This window comes from Cetorhinus maximus, chromosome 10 (assembly GCF_964194155.1).
Source record: "Cetorhinus maximus chromosome 10, sCetMax3.hap1.1, whole genome shotgun sequence".
Taxonomy (NCBI): Eukaryota; Metazoa; Chordata; class Chondrichthyes; order Lamniformes; family Cetorhinidae; genus Cetorhinus; species Cetorhinus maximus.
The window spans coordinates 117203498-117217234 of NC_135888.1; the positions used below are offsets into that span (position 1 = coordinate 117203498).

General features: G+C 42.7%; 1 pseudogene; it reads left to right on the forward strand.

Annotated features, from left to right (window-relative positions):
• Positions 1 to 4778: 4778 nt before the first annotated feature.
• Positions 4779 to 9786, forward strand: LOC144686105 (peroxiredoxin-4 pseudogene; annotated as a pseudogene).
• The last annotated feature ends 3951 nt before the right edge of the window (positions 9787 to 13737 follow it).

A 13737-nucleotide genomic window follows, 5' to 3' on the forward strand; every position in this document is an offset into this window, starting at 1 on the left:
TTCTGGATAAGTGCCGGCAGATTGGAGGGTGGCAATTGTAAGCCCACTTTTTGAAAAGGAGGTGCGGCTTAATGCAGCTGTACTCCCTCTGACTTGAGGAGTTAGCCTGATATTGGTGGTAGGGAAAATGCTCGAATCTATTATAAAGGGTGTGATAACAGGACACTTAGAAAATACCAACTGGATTTGACAAAGTCAGCATGGATTTACGAAAGGGAAATCATGTTTGTCACTGAATGGCTGCAGGGCATCCAAAAGTGGGAGGGTAATAAGGCAGAGGTCACGGTACATGTTGGTACCAATGACATAGAAAGAGGGATGAAGTATTGCATCAAGAATTCAGGGATTTAGGCAGTAGACTAAAAAGCAAGACCCCTCGGGTTGTAATCTCTGGATTACTCCCAGTGCCACGTGCTAGCGAACTCAGAAATAGAATAGCGCAGATGAATACGTGCCTTAAGAGTTGGTGCAGGAGGGAGGGTTTTAGATTCCTGGATCACTGGGACCATTTCTGGGGAAGGTGGGACCTGTACAACTGTAGACGGTCTACAACTGAACCAGAGTGGGACTAACATCCTTGCGGGTGGGTTTGCTAGTGCTGTTGGGAGGAGTTTAAACTAATTCAGCAGGGGGAGGGGACACATAATGTTAGCAGAATAGGGACACATCATAATACAGTAAAACAATCAAGTCAGAGGGAGTACGGCTGCATTAAGTTTCAAAGGAGTAAGGCAAGGCTGGATGGCCTCTACTTTAATGCCAGGAGTATTACAGGTAAAACGGATGAGTTAAGGGTGAGGATTAACACGTGGAATTGTGATAGAGGAGCCATCACTGAGACGTGGTTGAGGGAGGGTCAGGATTGACAGCTCAACATTCCGGGATATAGAATCTTCAGGTGAAACAGGGAAGGGGGTAAAAGAGGAGGGGGCATTGCATTATTAGTTAAGGAGTCAGTTACTGCAGTAAAGAGAGATGATATCTTGGAGGGGGCATCGAATGAAGCTTTGTGGGTAGAGTTTAGGAATAATAAAGGGGCAGCCACATTGTTAGGTGTTTATTATAGACCCCCAGATAGTCAGCAGAAAATTGAGGAGCAAATATGTGCACAATTTGCGGAGGTGTGTAAAAACAACAACAATAGGGTAACTATATTAGGTGATTTCAACTTTCCCAACATAAATTGGGTTAGACATAGTGTTAAGGGCTTGGATGGAGTGGGTTTCTTGAAATGTGTACAGGAGAACTTTTTAGGTCAATATGTAGAGGGTGCAACAAGGTGCATTGCTGGACCTGATTCTGGGGAATGAAGCTGGACAGATGGCTGAGGTGGTAGTGGGGGAGCATTTTACTGATAGCGAGCAAAACATGGTACTAATTAAGCTTGTTATGGACAAAGAAATAGACAAGTTGCAAACAAATGTTTTGGATTGGGGGAGAGTGGATTTTAGTAAATAAGGCAGGATCTGGCCAAGGTAGACTGGGAACAGCTACTTGTGGGGAAGAGCAGTGGGGGGCGTTCAAAAAGGAAAGGGGAATGTACAGGCACAACATGTTCCCTCTAGGGTGATAGGAAGGAGTAACAAGCCCAGAGAACCATGGATGACCAGAGATATTCAGGATACGATGAGGAGAAAAGAGAGGCTTTTAACAGGTACAAGGGAAGCAAATCAGCGGAGGCATTAGTGGAGTACAGAAAGTGCAGGGTGGAGCTTAAGAAGGCAATTAGGAGATCAAAGAGGGGATATGAGAACACCCTGGCTGGTAAAAATAGGGAAAATCCCAAGATATTCTATAAGTATATCAATGGGAAGAGGATAACCAGGGAAAGAGTAGGGCCCATTAGGGACCAAGGGGGCAGTCTATGGGTGGAGCCAGAGGACATTGGTAGAATGTTGAAAGAATACTTCACATCCGTCTTCACCCAAGAGAATGAGGATGAAGGTATGGAACTCGGGGAGAGAGACTGCGAGGTTCTTGAACAAATTGATATAGGGAATGACAAGGTATTGGAGGTGTTGGCAGGTTTAAAAGTGGACAAATCTCCAGGTCCAGATGATTTGTGTCCCAGACTGCTGAGGGAGGCAAGGGAGGAGATCACAGGGGCTCTGACCCAAATTTTTAATTCCTCCCTGGCCACTGGGGTGGTACCAGAGGACTGGAGAACAGCTAATGTGGTTCTGCTATTTAAGAAGAGTTGTAGAGATATGCCCGGGAACTACAGACCAGTGAGTCTCACGTCAGTGATAGGGAAACATTTAAGTTATGAAGAGAGGTTGGATAGACTTGGGTTATTTTCGTTGGAGCAGAGCAGACTGAGGGGCAACCTGATCGAGGTTTACAAGATTATGAGGGGCATGGACAGGGTGGATAGGGAGCAGCTGTTCCCCTTAGTTGAAGGGTTAATCACGAGGGGACACAAGTTCAAGGTGGGGGGATGTGAGGAAAAACGTTTTTACCCAGAGGGCGGTGATGGTCTGGAATGCGCTGCCTGGGAGGGTTGCCTCACATCCTTTAAAAAGTACCTGGATGAGCACTTGGCACATCATAACTTTCAAGGCTATGGGCCAAGTGCTGTTAAATGTGATTAGGTAGGTAGGTCAGGTGTTTCTCACATGTTGGTGCAGACTCGATGGGCCGAAGGGCCTCTTCTGCACTTTGTGATTCTGTGACAAATCTACTGGAGTATTTTTGAGGATGTAACTAGCAGAATAGATAAGGGAAAATGAATGGATGTGATGTATTTGGATTTTCAGAAAGCTTTTGATAAAGTCCCACATAAGAGATTAGTGTGCAAAATTAAAGCACATAGGATTGGGGGTAATATATTACCATGGGTTGTGAATTGGTTAGCAAACAATAGGAAACAGGAGTAGGAATAAATGGGCCTCTTTTGGAATGGCAGGCGGTGACTAGTAAGGTACCGCAGGGATCAGTGCTTGGGCCCCAGCTATTCACAATATTTGTCAATGATTTGGATGAGGGGACCAAATGTAATATTTCCTAGTTTGCTGATGACATGAAAATTAGTGGGAATGTGAATGGTGAGGAGGATGTGAAGAGGCTTCAGGGCGATTTAGACAAGTTGAGTGAGTGGGCAAATACATGGCAGATGCAGTATAACGTGGATAAGTGTGAAGTTGTCCACTTTGGTAAGAAAAAAAGAATGGCAGAGTATTATTTAAATGGTGATAGATTGGGAAATGTTGATGTACAAAGGGACCTAGGTGTCCTTGTACACCAATTACTGAAAGCAAGCACGCAGGTGCAGCAAGCAGTTAAGAAGGCAAATGGTATGTTGGCCTTCATTGCAAGAGGACTTGAGTACAGGAGCAAGCATATATGGAGTATTGTGTGCAATTTTGGTCTCCTTACATGAGAAAGGATATACTTGCCATTGAGGGAGTGCAGCGAAGGTTCACCAGACTGATTCCTGGGATGGCAGGATTGTCGTATAAGGAGGGATTGCATTGACGAGGCCTATATTCACCGGACTTTACACGATTGAGAGGGCATCTCATTGAAACGTATAAAACTCTGACAGACTGGAAGCAGGGATGATGTTTTCTCTTGCTGGATGGCCTAGAACAATGGGTCACAGTCTCAGGATACAGGGTAGGCCACTTAGGACTGAGATGAAGAGAAATGTCTTCACTCAGAGGGTGGTGAACCTGTGGAATTCTCTACCACTGAGGGCTGTGGAGGCCAAGTCACTGAATATATTCAAGAAGGAAATAGATTTGCAGACTCTAAGTGTGTCAAGGGGTATGGGGAGAGAGCATTGAGATAGAGGATCAGCTGTGATCATATTGAATGATGGAACAGGCTCGAAGGGCTGAATGAACTACTCCTGCTCCTATTTTCTATATGTTTCTAAGGCTACACAGTAGCCTCTCCACCAGCATCATTTATTGACTTGGAAACTCAAATCCCTGCATAGAGATTATAAAAGCCGTGAGAAATCCAAAACTATTTGTTCTTTAGTACTGATTGCCATCTGCAATGTGTAAATGAGCTGTTGAAAATAATAGACTTTATGCCAATGTATTCTCCATTGTGCTCTGTATACCTTATTGGGGATGTTGAAATTCATAATAGTTCCAAGAAAAGCACAATCTCACAATAAATCTGCATCCTCAGTTGGTAAACTAAAAGGCAAACCCTGCCCATTGTTAGCAAAGCCAATTGATTAGTGCTGTTGTTTTAATCTATGTTTAAATCCCTTTCAATATATAGAGGAATTGTCGAGACCTTTACCCCTCAGTCCATCTGCTTATCCCTAAACATTGACTTGTCATTTGGATAACTAGAAAATATTCTGACTGATTGATTTTCAGCCAAATTGATTAGGTGGCTGACAAATTAGGGTTAGGTAAATTAATTAACTGATCTTTGACCTGAAACATTAATTCTGTTTTTCTCCCCACGAATACTGCCTGACCTGCTGAGCATTTCCAACATTTACAACCCAAAGCGGCCGCTGATAGTAGTGGTCAATGCATCAGCGACTGGCTTTGGGGCAGTTCTGCTACAGATCCAGGAGGATGACAGGAGAAAACCAGTTACTATGCTTCTCGATCATTAGCAGAAATGGAACAGCATTGTACAACCATTGGGAAGGAGGCATTGGCTGCAACATGGGACTGTGAAAAATTCTCCGATTATTTCATAGGCTTGCAATTTAAAAATGGGATGGATCGTAAATCTCTGGTCACCCTTCTAAGCTCTAAGAAGATTTCTAAGATGCCACCAAGGATACAGCATTTTTGCTAAGACTCATGCGCTTCGACTATACCATGGAGTATGTGCCAGGCAAAAGTCAGAATACACTGTTGAGAGCTACAGCCGACCAGGCCACAGAGTATCAAATGACACTTGCCTTCGAGGTGGAAGCATATTTCTCATCAATTACAGGCATCCTACTGGCCTCTCTGAACAGACACCGGAGATCAGGAATGCCCAGCTGAAGGACATAGAATGCTGCCAGGTCTGAACATACTGCCGTGAAGGCTGGCCTGAGTATGCCCCTAGCAACCAGGCATTGAGACAATACCGGGAATTTCAAAATCTATCGAATCATTTATTTCCATGTGCCATACTTGTGCCATTAACAGCAAGAACCAACTGATTGTTGTTACCTTCACCATTCCCCTCATGGTCCTGGCAAAGGCTTGGCATGGATCTCTTTGACTTCGGAAGAAAGGTCTACCTTCTAGTCATGGACTATTATTTTCACAGTTGGAAATCAGCAGACTCCATGCCACAACCGTAGAAGTGATGGTGAAAGCTCTGAAATGCACCTGCGCCTGACAGCCACTGATCCAGACCTTCTGTCCTAGTGCCAGAGTGGGCAGTGTTCATGCCCTATGTCAGCAGTTATACCAAGTGGATTGCTCCTCTTTGAGCATTTGCTCATGGCATCTTATTCGATCATGGTCTTGTAAAGTGATAATGGGTCTGAATTGGTGTTGGAGTGAAGGAAGTTGTGTTTTTAGCCTTCTGCCCATCAATAAATCAGCCGGCAAAAAGTCAGTGGCATCTGAGATGGGGATAGTGGTGGACAATGATCCACAGTTTGTGAACGATCATTTCTGTCTAGTCGCAGCACAATATGGCTTCCATGATGTTACCAGTTCACCACACCATCCACAGACGAATAGTGAAGCAGAACATGGGGTCGAATCCATCAAAATGTTGATGAAGGAGAAACCTGGGGATAGCCTTGATCAACTTCAGATCCTTGCCATTGACGAATGACTTTTTAACTGGTCAATTTATTTGTGGTAGGTATGACTCCAACCAGCGGAGAGTTTTTCCCTGATTCCCATTGACTCCAGTTTTGTTAGGGCTCCCTGATGTCACAGTCAGTCAAGTGGTGCCTTGATGTCAAGGCAGTCACCCTCACTTTGCATCTAGAGTTCAGCTCTTTTGCCCATGCTTGAACCAAGGCTGTAATGAGGTCAGGAGGTGAGTGATCCTGATGGAACCCAAGCTGAGTGTCAGTGAGCAGGTTATTGCTAAGCAAGTGCCGCTTGATAGCATTGTTGATGACCCCCTTCCATCACTTTACTGATGATCGAGAGTGGAATGATGGGGCGGTAAATTGGCTGGGTTGGATTTGTCCTATTTTTTTTGTACAGGACATAGCTGGGCAATTTTCCACATTGCTGAGTAGATGCCAGTGTTATAGCTGTACTGGAACAGCTTGGCTAGGGGTGCGGCTAGTTCTGGAGCACAAGTCTTCAATACTATTACCAGAATATTATCAGGGCCCAGTATCCATTGCCTTCAGCCGTTTCTTGATATCACATGGAGTGAATCGAATTGACTGAAGATTGGCATCTGTGCTGCTGGGGACCTCCGAAGGAGGCAGAGATGGATCACCCACTTAGCACTTCTGATGAAGATTGTTGCAAATGCTTCAGCCTTGTCTTTTGTACTGATGCGCTGTCATTGAGGTTGGAGATATTTGTGGAGCTGCGTCCTCCTCTGTGCACTGGTATTTATTACTGTAGACTTTTCTACTCCATTACAATCCATGTAACCTTAAATAATATCCAAAGGAGACAAATGGAGTTATTTGGTCATCTTATTCATGCAGAAGGGTTAATATACATAATCACACCACCAGAAAGATTAACAGGAAAAGAGTAGGAGGCTGACAGCGAAGGAAGCAGCTTGACAATATTGAAGACTGGCTTAGCCTGAGCTTGAACAACAAGGTCTTCCACTGTTGCTAGGATGGTAAGGTTTTGAAGACCATGGTAGCCTATGTCACTCAGTATGACACTTAGAAAATGATGATGACGATATTCCATGTGGGTTCCATTCTGTTTTCTGCTATATCCTGTGTTGTCTAATGTATGTATAGTGTACTTTGTGTGGCTGTGTCCTACAATTCACTGTATCATTGTGAGGTTGATCCTTTCACTTAGTGTAGCCAATGTGCTTTCTTGTATTTTACCTGACGTTATTTATACAATTGTTTATCCTATTGTTTGGTGCACCTTATGGTTTAAGCTTTGCAGGGCATTCATTCTTGTATCACTGTAGAAGCTGAACTGAAATGCAGATATGCACAAGGCTTAATTTCACTCACATTTATAGAGCCAGGCAGCTGTTTATCTTTCATTAGACTAAGCCAGAGGTGTGGTTGTAATTTGTCTGGTGAAGGAGGAAATTGTTATTCTACAAGGCTGTCATTCCTGATGAGATGCTACCCGTCTACGATGTCATGGCAACCTTTCAACATTGTTTTAAATCACAGTATTTGCTTGCTTGTTTTGAAATCTTTTTGGTTAAGTCTAGCTGGGGCAAACCTCTGTTTGTTTCACTTTAACTTGAAACATATGATTTGAACTGCAAACGCGATGTGAGCAGAAGTGTTACGTGATGTTTCACTGTACTTAGATTCAGGGAAAGTTAATGTGAAATCAATAACCAGGCAGAACATTCTTCCTTCAGATTTCCAAAGTAGCAATTAAAGTGGATTGTTGTCCAATAATATTGTATCAAAGTGAGATGGGGTTTTGTAAGTACTGCTACAAAAGCCGAGTAATAAAGCTGCTTTATCATTTTGAACAGCAGTCTCTTAGTCAATTTCCAGCCAATTTCATATATTCAAACTCAGCCAGCAATTGATTGCTATATGCTTGAATTGATTGAGAAACAGGGTCGTAGGTGGGTTTGGAGCCACGATGACAAAAGTTTTATTTTTGAATGCAAAATAATTACAATTCCAGAGGGCAATACATTTGAAATAATGCATGGTTTCAATCGCATATGCGAGTGTAAAACATACACAGCAACTACTTGCTTTTATAGCTGTTTCACAGGGGTGATTATCAAAACAAAAACATTTAACTCTGAACCATATAAAGAGACATTAGGACAGGTGACCAACACGTAGGTCAAAGAGGTAGATTTTAAAGAGCCACTTAAAGATGGGGAGAGAGGTATAAAGCATTAAGAAAGGAATTTCACAGCTTAGGGCCCAGGCAGTTGAAGGCCCAGCCACCAATGGTGGAGCGAAGAAAATCGGGCTCTGCAGGCCAGAATTAAAGGAGCACAAAGATCTTGGAGGTTTGTAGGGCTGGAGAAGGTTGCAGAGATAGGGAGGAGCAAGGCTGTGTAGGATTTAAAAACAAGGATGAGAGTTTTAAAACTGAGCTGTTGCTGGATCGAGAGTCAATGTAGATCAGTGAGCAGCGAGCTGTTGGCTAAATTGGATTTGGTGGGAGTTAGAATGTGAGCAGCCCTGCATCATTAGAGCCGAACACATATTATAATTCCTGGTAGCTGCCACACAGGTAATCCATTTAAGCAATAAAGTGTTAAGGAATTGTACTGCATAAGGTACTGTCTGCATCCAGATACTGTACTGTCAGACCAACCTGGTATTCCGGGAAGGACATTTTACAATTACTAAATATTATTTGTTGTAAATATCCACTTTTTTTTATATAAGTTGCTTGTATCTAATGTGTTAAACAAATTAGGTGGAATTTTACAGTCCCCTGCCGGCGGCTTTTAAGGCGGTGGGTGGGTGGGACGGGTTGGGGGCTCAGAAAATGCAGCGCCTGGCCTGCCCGCTACCTGCCCTTGACCTGCCTCTCATGCTATAGGGGTCGGTGGAGGCATCGGGCATGAGTCCCTTAATTGAGCAATTAATGACCATTTAAGTGCCTCATCCTGCCCTGCTGCTACTTTACTCACAGCAGGGGGCAGCCCACACCAAGCGGGTAGCCCGGCCTCTTTAGCTGCACGGGCTGGTGTTAGGCAAAGGGGTTTACCTCCTTTGAAGGTCCCCTGTGCCCATCAACAGCACCCCGCCCAAGGTCATACCTCCCTTTAGCTCTCCCCCGTCACCTGGCCTCTCAAACCCGGCCCCCCCCTCCAACCCCTCACCCCCATTGCTGAGCCAGGACCTGTCGATACCCTGGACTTACTTTCAGCCCGGCTTCCATTAGCTTCTCTTCTTTGGGGATTGGCTATATTCCCAGCACTGACCACTGCTTGAACCTGGTGCTGCCGGGAATACAAGGCTGCCAGCCATCCAATTAGCTGGCAGCTCTCTAAAGTGGGGCTTCCTCCCCAGATGGGGGCAGAAGTCTTGCCCTGAGTTAATTAACGTCCTGCTGAAAGTTAAATTACTTTGGGCTAGCCAATATCAGCGGGGATGCATTCCTCACTGACTGTTTGAGTGGCGGGGGGGGGAAACCCTGCTATCCGAAAAATCCTGCCCTTTAAGTAAAGCATGATTCATTGGCTTGGGCAGTTTCAGCCACTTTGGTGATCAGTGTAGGCTAAATTGGTTCTAACATAGTGGCTTGTTCTGTTGACTCTCAGTTTACACACTTGGCATGGATAAATACACCAAGAAAACAAGGTGGACTAGGACCAATGAAGATCCCACTACTCTCAGATCTTACACACCAAATTGCAAAGGATTACGGTGTGTATTTGGAGGATCAAGGGCACACACTTAGAGGCCTTTTCATCATTGATGACAAAGGAATACTGAGACAAATTACAATGAATGATCTTCCAGTGGGCCGTTCAGTCGATGAAACGCTTCGTTTAGTTCAAGCATTCCAGTATACTGACGCACACGGTGAAGTTTGCCCGGCTGGTTGGAAACCTGGAAGCGATACGATAATTCTGGATCCAGCTGGAAAACTGAAGTATTTTGATAGAAAACATTAAACCTTAAACATTGGTGTTTTATAATACCTGATTTCTGACTCAAACAATAAAATTGTTAATTCTTAAAAAAAAAGCAGAAAATGCTGGAAATACACAGCAGGTCAAGTAGCATCTGTGGAGAGAGAAACAGAGCTAACTGGCCGGATTTTCATCTCCCAATGGAGGTGTCATTATTTTGTTACTTGTTGGAGAAAAAATAACTTTCCTCTTTTTTCTGACCCCACACCATTTTCGTGTGATCTTTTCGCGGGTTGTGAAGGCCTTGGGTGCAAAACATATACCTCTTCCGAGGTCAAGGTCCACATTGTAAGGACCACAGGAAAATTGCATTTCTTCTTGCACACAGCACTTCCTGCATCTAGAGATGCATGAGGCAGAGAGAGCACACTCATGCCTGTTTTCCCTGGAATTGGTCATTAGCCTGAAGCCAGGGGCTATAGCTTGAGGAGCACTACCTTTCATCAGGCACGGTTGACCAGGAGTCTCTCCCACTCTCACCGCCTGCCAAAAGCATGTTGGAAGAATTTGCAAGTTGACAATCAACCTGTTTGGCATCGATATGAGTGCACCTTCCATTGCCATCATGTCCTGGAGCAGGACTTGAACCCAGAGCTTCTGGCTCAGAGGTGGGGACTCTACCTAATGTGCCACAAGACCTCCATGTCAGGGGTTTTGGAAGCCCTAAAAAAAAACCATATCTCCTTAGAGAGTTTGTGACCATTAGGGGAAGCCTGCTGAGTAATTGAAAACATTCTGAAAAGTAAGGGTAAAATGTTTTGACGCTTTCAAATGTCACTATTAGTAGCTGTTTGTAACTGTCACAGAAGTATGATAATTCTCATAATATTATTGTGATTTATTGTAAAAGTAGGTTAATAATGGAGTTTGGATAGTTTCTGTGTGTGTGGGGTGGGGGTTGGTATTTAATTGAATTGGAGACAGCTGGTCTGGAGGCTTTGGCTCGTCACAAGAAGCTAGGTTTGAAATACTAAACAATAAACGTGGCTGAAGTCTTAGAATGTAAGGTGAGGAGAATTTGCATTTTTTAGATAAATCAGGGCAGTTCGAATTTCAAAGAGATGGTAGGAAGTTTACACCTACCCAGAGAAGCTAGGCCAAGCAGTGTGTTTATTTTTTTCCCAAAGGTTACTGACAATATTAGCACCATGAATAGATTTATATTATGAGAAAGGCAAAGTTCCAAATTCATATGGGATCAATGGAATTTACATTAAAAGGGAGAAACATGTATAAAGGAGAATGAGGCTATGTGTCAAGAGAGGCATTGTAAGATCTACCAGAAGTGTGAGAAGCCTCCAGTATTAGTGCATTAAGCATGCTGTGTATAGAAACCAAAGCTGGGAAAAGCCATTTTGAATTCTGCTGTCCAGGGCATTGTGTTAACTTGCTGGCATCTGTTTAAAATCATTTTTTTTTTACCATTGCCTTAACAGGGGTGTAACTGGAAGCCAGGTTAATTAGGGGTTCTAGGAGTTATTATAGTGGTAATTTGTAGACCTATGTATGTGCTTGAGATCTTTTCTTTTGTTAATAAATGTTTAATTTAGTTTAAAAAAAAATCTCTAAGTCCTGGTGGACTTATTATTTCTGAATTCAGGGCACGCATCTCGAAATAAATACTAATTGCAAAATCGTTATGATAGCACGGTCGAGTTTCCCTCGTGGATTTGATCCACCTGGCTACATCATCTCCCAATTCATAATAAATGTAGGTACATTTTTAATGCAGTGATTCATCATAGGGATCTGTCTTGCATTGGAAAGTTGACCCATATATTCACCACCATTGTATATGTGTTGTCATGCATTACAGTATTTTTTCAATTGAAGAAGTGCCATAATGCATTAAAATTGCAAAAAAAAGTCCTGTCATCCTCTGCTATCATGTCATGTGCTGTGGTTTAATTTGACTGGCAGCTCTAGTTGTTTAAAAAAAAACCCTGCTTTTAAAAGTTGGAAGAAGTCTCAACATCTGCTTGCCTCCATTGATCGACAGGCACTCTGCTTTCAAATGAAAATGGGACAGCCATTCTGTTCTGTCAATTTCAGGCAATGCATCTGGAAGCTTTTGTTGTGACAGCTGTAGCCATTATTAATGCTTGGTGGGGTTTCAAAAGCTGTTAATTGCTTCAACTTAGCAGGCTTGTTGATCTAAGAATGATTAACACTTTGAGGAAACTGTAATAACAGAGTATGCATTTGATGTGGTTTCTAAGGATTCAAGTTTTTTGCACTGGAGTAGGTTTTTCTTTCTTTCCAGTATCAATGGTATTGGGTGTGATTTCAGAGTTTTATTAGATTGTTAAAGATTTATTTTTTGCCAATGATTTTAAAATAATTCCCATTGCTATTGCATGGCTCCTGCAGACTGTACATAGTGGATACTAGGTGAGGGACTATGGAGGATACGGGTGGCATGGAAGTGGCATAGCTGATCAGAATTGGGTTCAGTTGCCACCTTTGAAATCTGGCACAGTTCTAATGAAAGGTCATTGAATTCAAACATTGGTCAGGATTTTCCAGCCGCGCCTGCCACTGAGACCTTCTGGTCCCACCGAAAGTCAATGGACTTTGGCCGGCTCACTGCATTCCCTGCAGTGGGCAGGGCTGGAAAATCCCAGGCATTAACTCTGCTTTTCTCTGAACAGATGCTGCCTGACTTGCTAAGTATTCCCAGCATTTTTTGTTTTTATTTCAAATTTCCAGCATGCGCAGCATTTTGCTTTTGTATAAGTGCTAAATTGGTCCTGTTGCACATGGACCCTAGTTTTTTTTTATGGAAAGAAGCAGTGATCGTCAGTGTCATCCTGCTCCCTTTAGAATGTGAACAGTGGTCAAGAGTAATCTTATTCTAGGGTTGGGGATCCAAAGATGTGCCTAATTGTTTTGGGAATTAAGCCCTGATTTTTCCAAGGCCTTTTGAAAAATAAGGGTTGGGTAAAACCTGGCTGCTTTAGGAAGCAATGAACAGTTAAGCTCAACCTGATCATTTTGAAATACATTGCCCAGCATCAACTTGAGTAGTGGATACCAAATTTATTGTAGCTCCTTTCACAGGTGATTTGTTATCTTGAAGATTTGACAGCCGCAACTCTTAAATAGACTGTTTTGGTTTCATCAATGCCAAGCCGCCTTATTGTTGGATGCTAATTGCTTTAATGTGTCTCTTGTTACCAAGCCACTCAGAGGCCAATAACCAGATTTATTAAATTAGATATCCAAATACATATTCAGATACATATTTATTTTCCTTCTAAATTGTTATTTTTCATCCAACAGTAAAACTTTTCCATACAAATGGATGTGCAACATTTATAGAGAATAAGAATCGCATCCATACATTTGTCACCACTAATTAACTATCTGTTCAGGAGCCATTTTGATCACTGCCATCTTCTTCTTGCTCTGGTGCTCAGCTCTACTCCCTGACAAATCTGCACTTCCTTCTTCAAAGTTAGCTTTGCTGACTAGATGGCAGACTGCTCTAAAAGATAACAGGTGAAAGTGTAAAGCAGTTATCAATTTCCCACTTCTCTATTGAGGAGCAATGCAGAAACTCTCCTTGTGTTATTGCCAACTGGTACAAAGAATTTAATGGAGTTCATGCATTGTTCCTTTCATATTTTTTTAAATTGAAGCAAGTTCTCTCTTCTGGCCTTAAGCAGTCTCCAAAAGGGGCACAATTTTGCACATAACCCAATTAAATTCACCTTTCCTAAATCCAATGGAACTGCATGGAATATTTTCAGTTCTGCCTTAATTGGAGCAATCTTTGAATCGGAACATTCTCCACTTGTAATAAAATCAATATTCTTCTGCAAGGATCCTTAAATCATGATTAGGTATCAATTTCCCATCCCTGAATGAATAATACCTAAATGATGAAACAGTTTTTGATGAGTCCAATTCTCAACTGGCTCATTAATGACAAGGGCAATAAATGCGTTTGATATAAATCAGGAAATTGGGAAATGATGTTTTATAACCTTGCCGCATTTCTTCAGAGGAGCT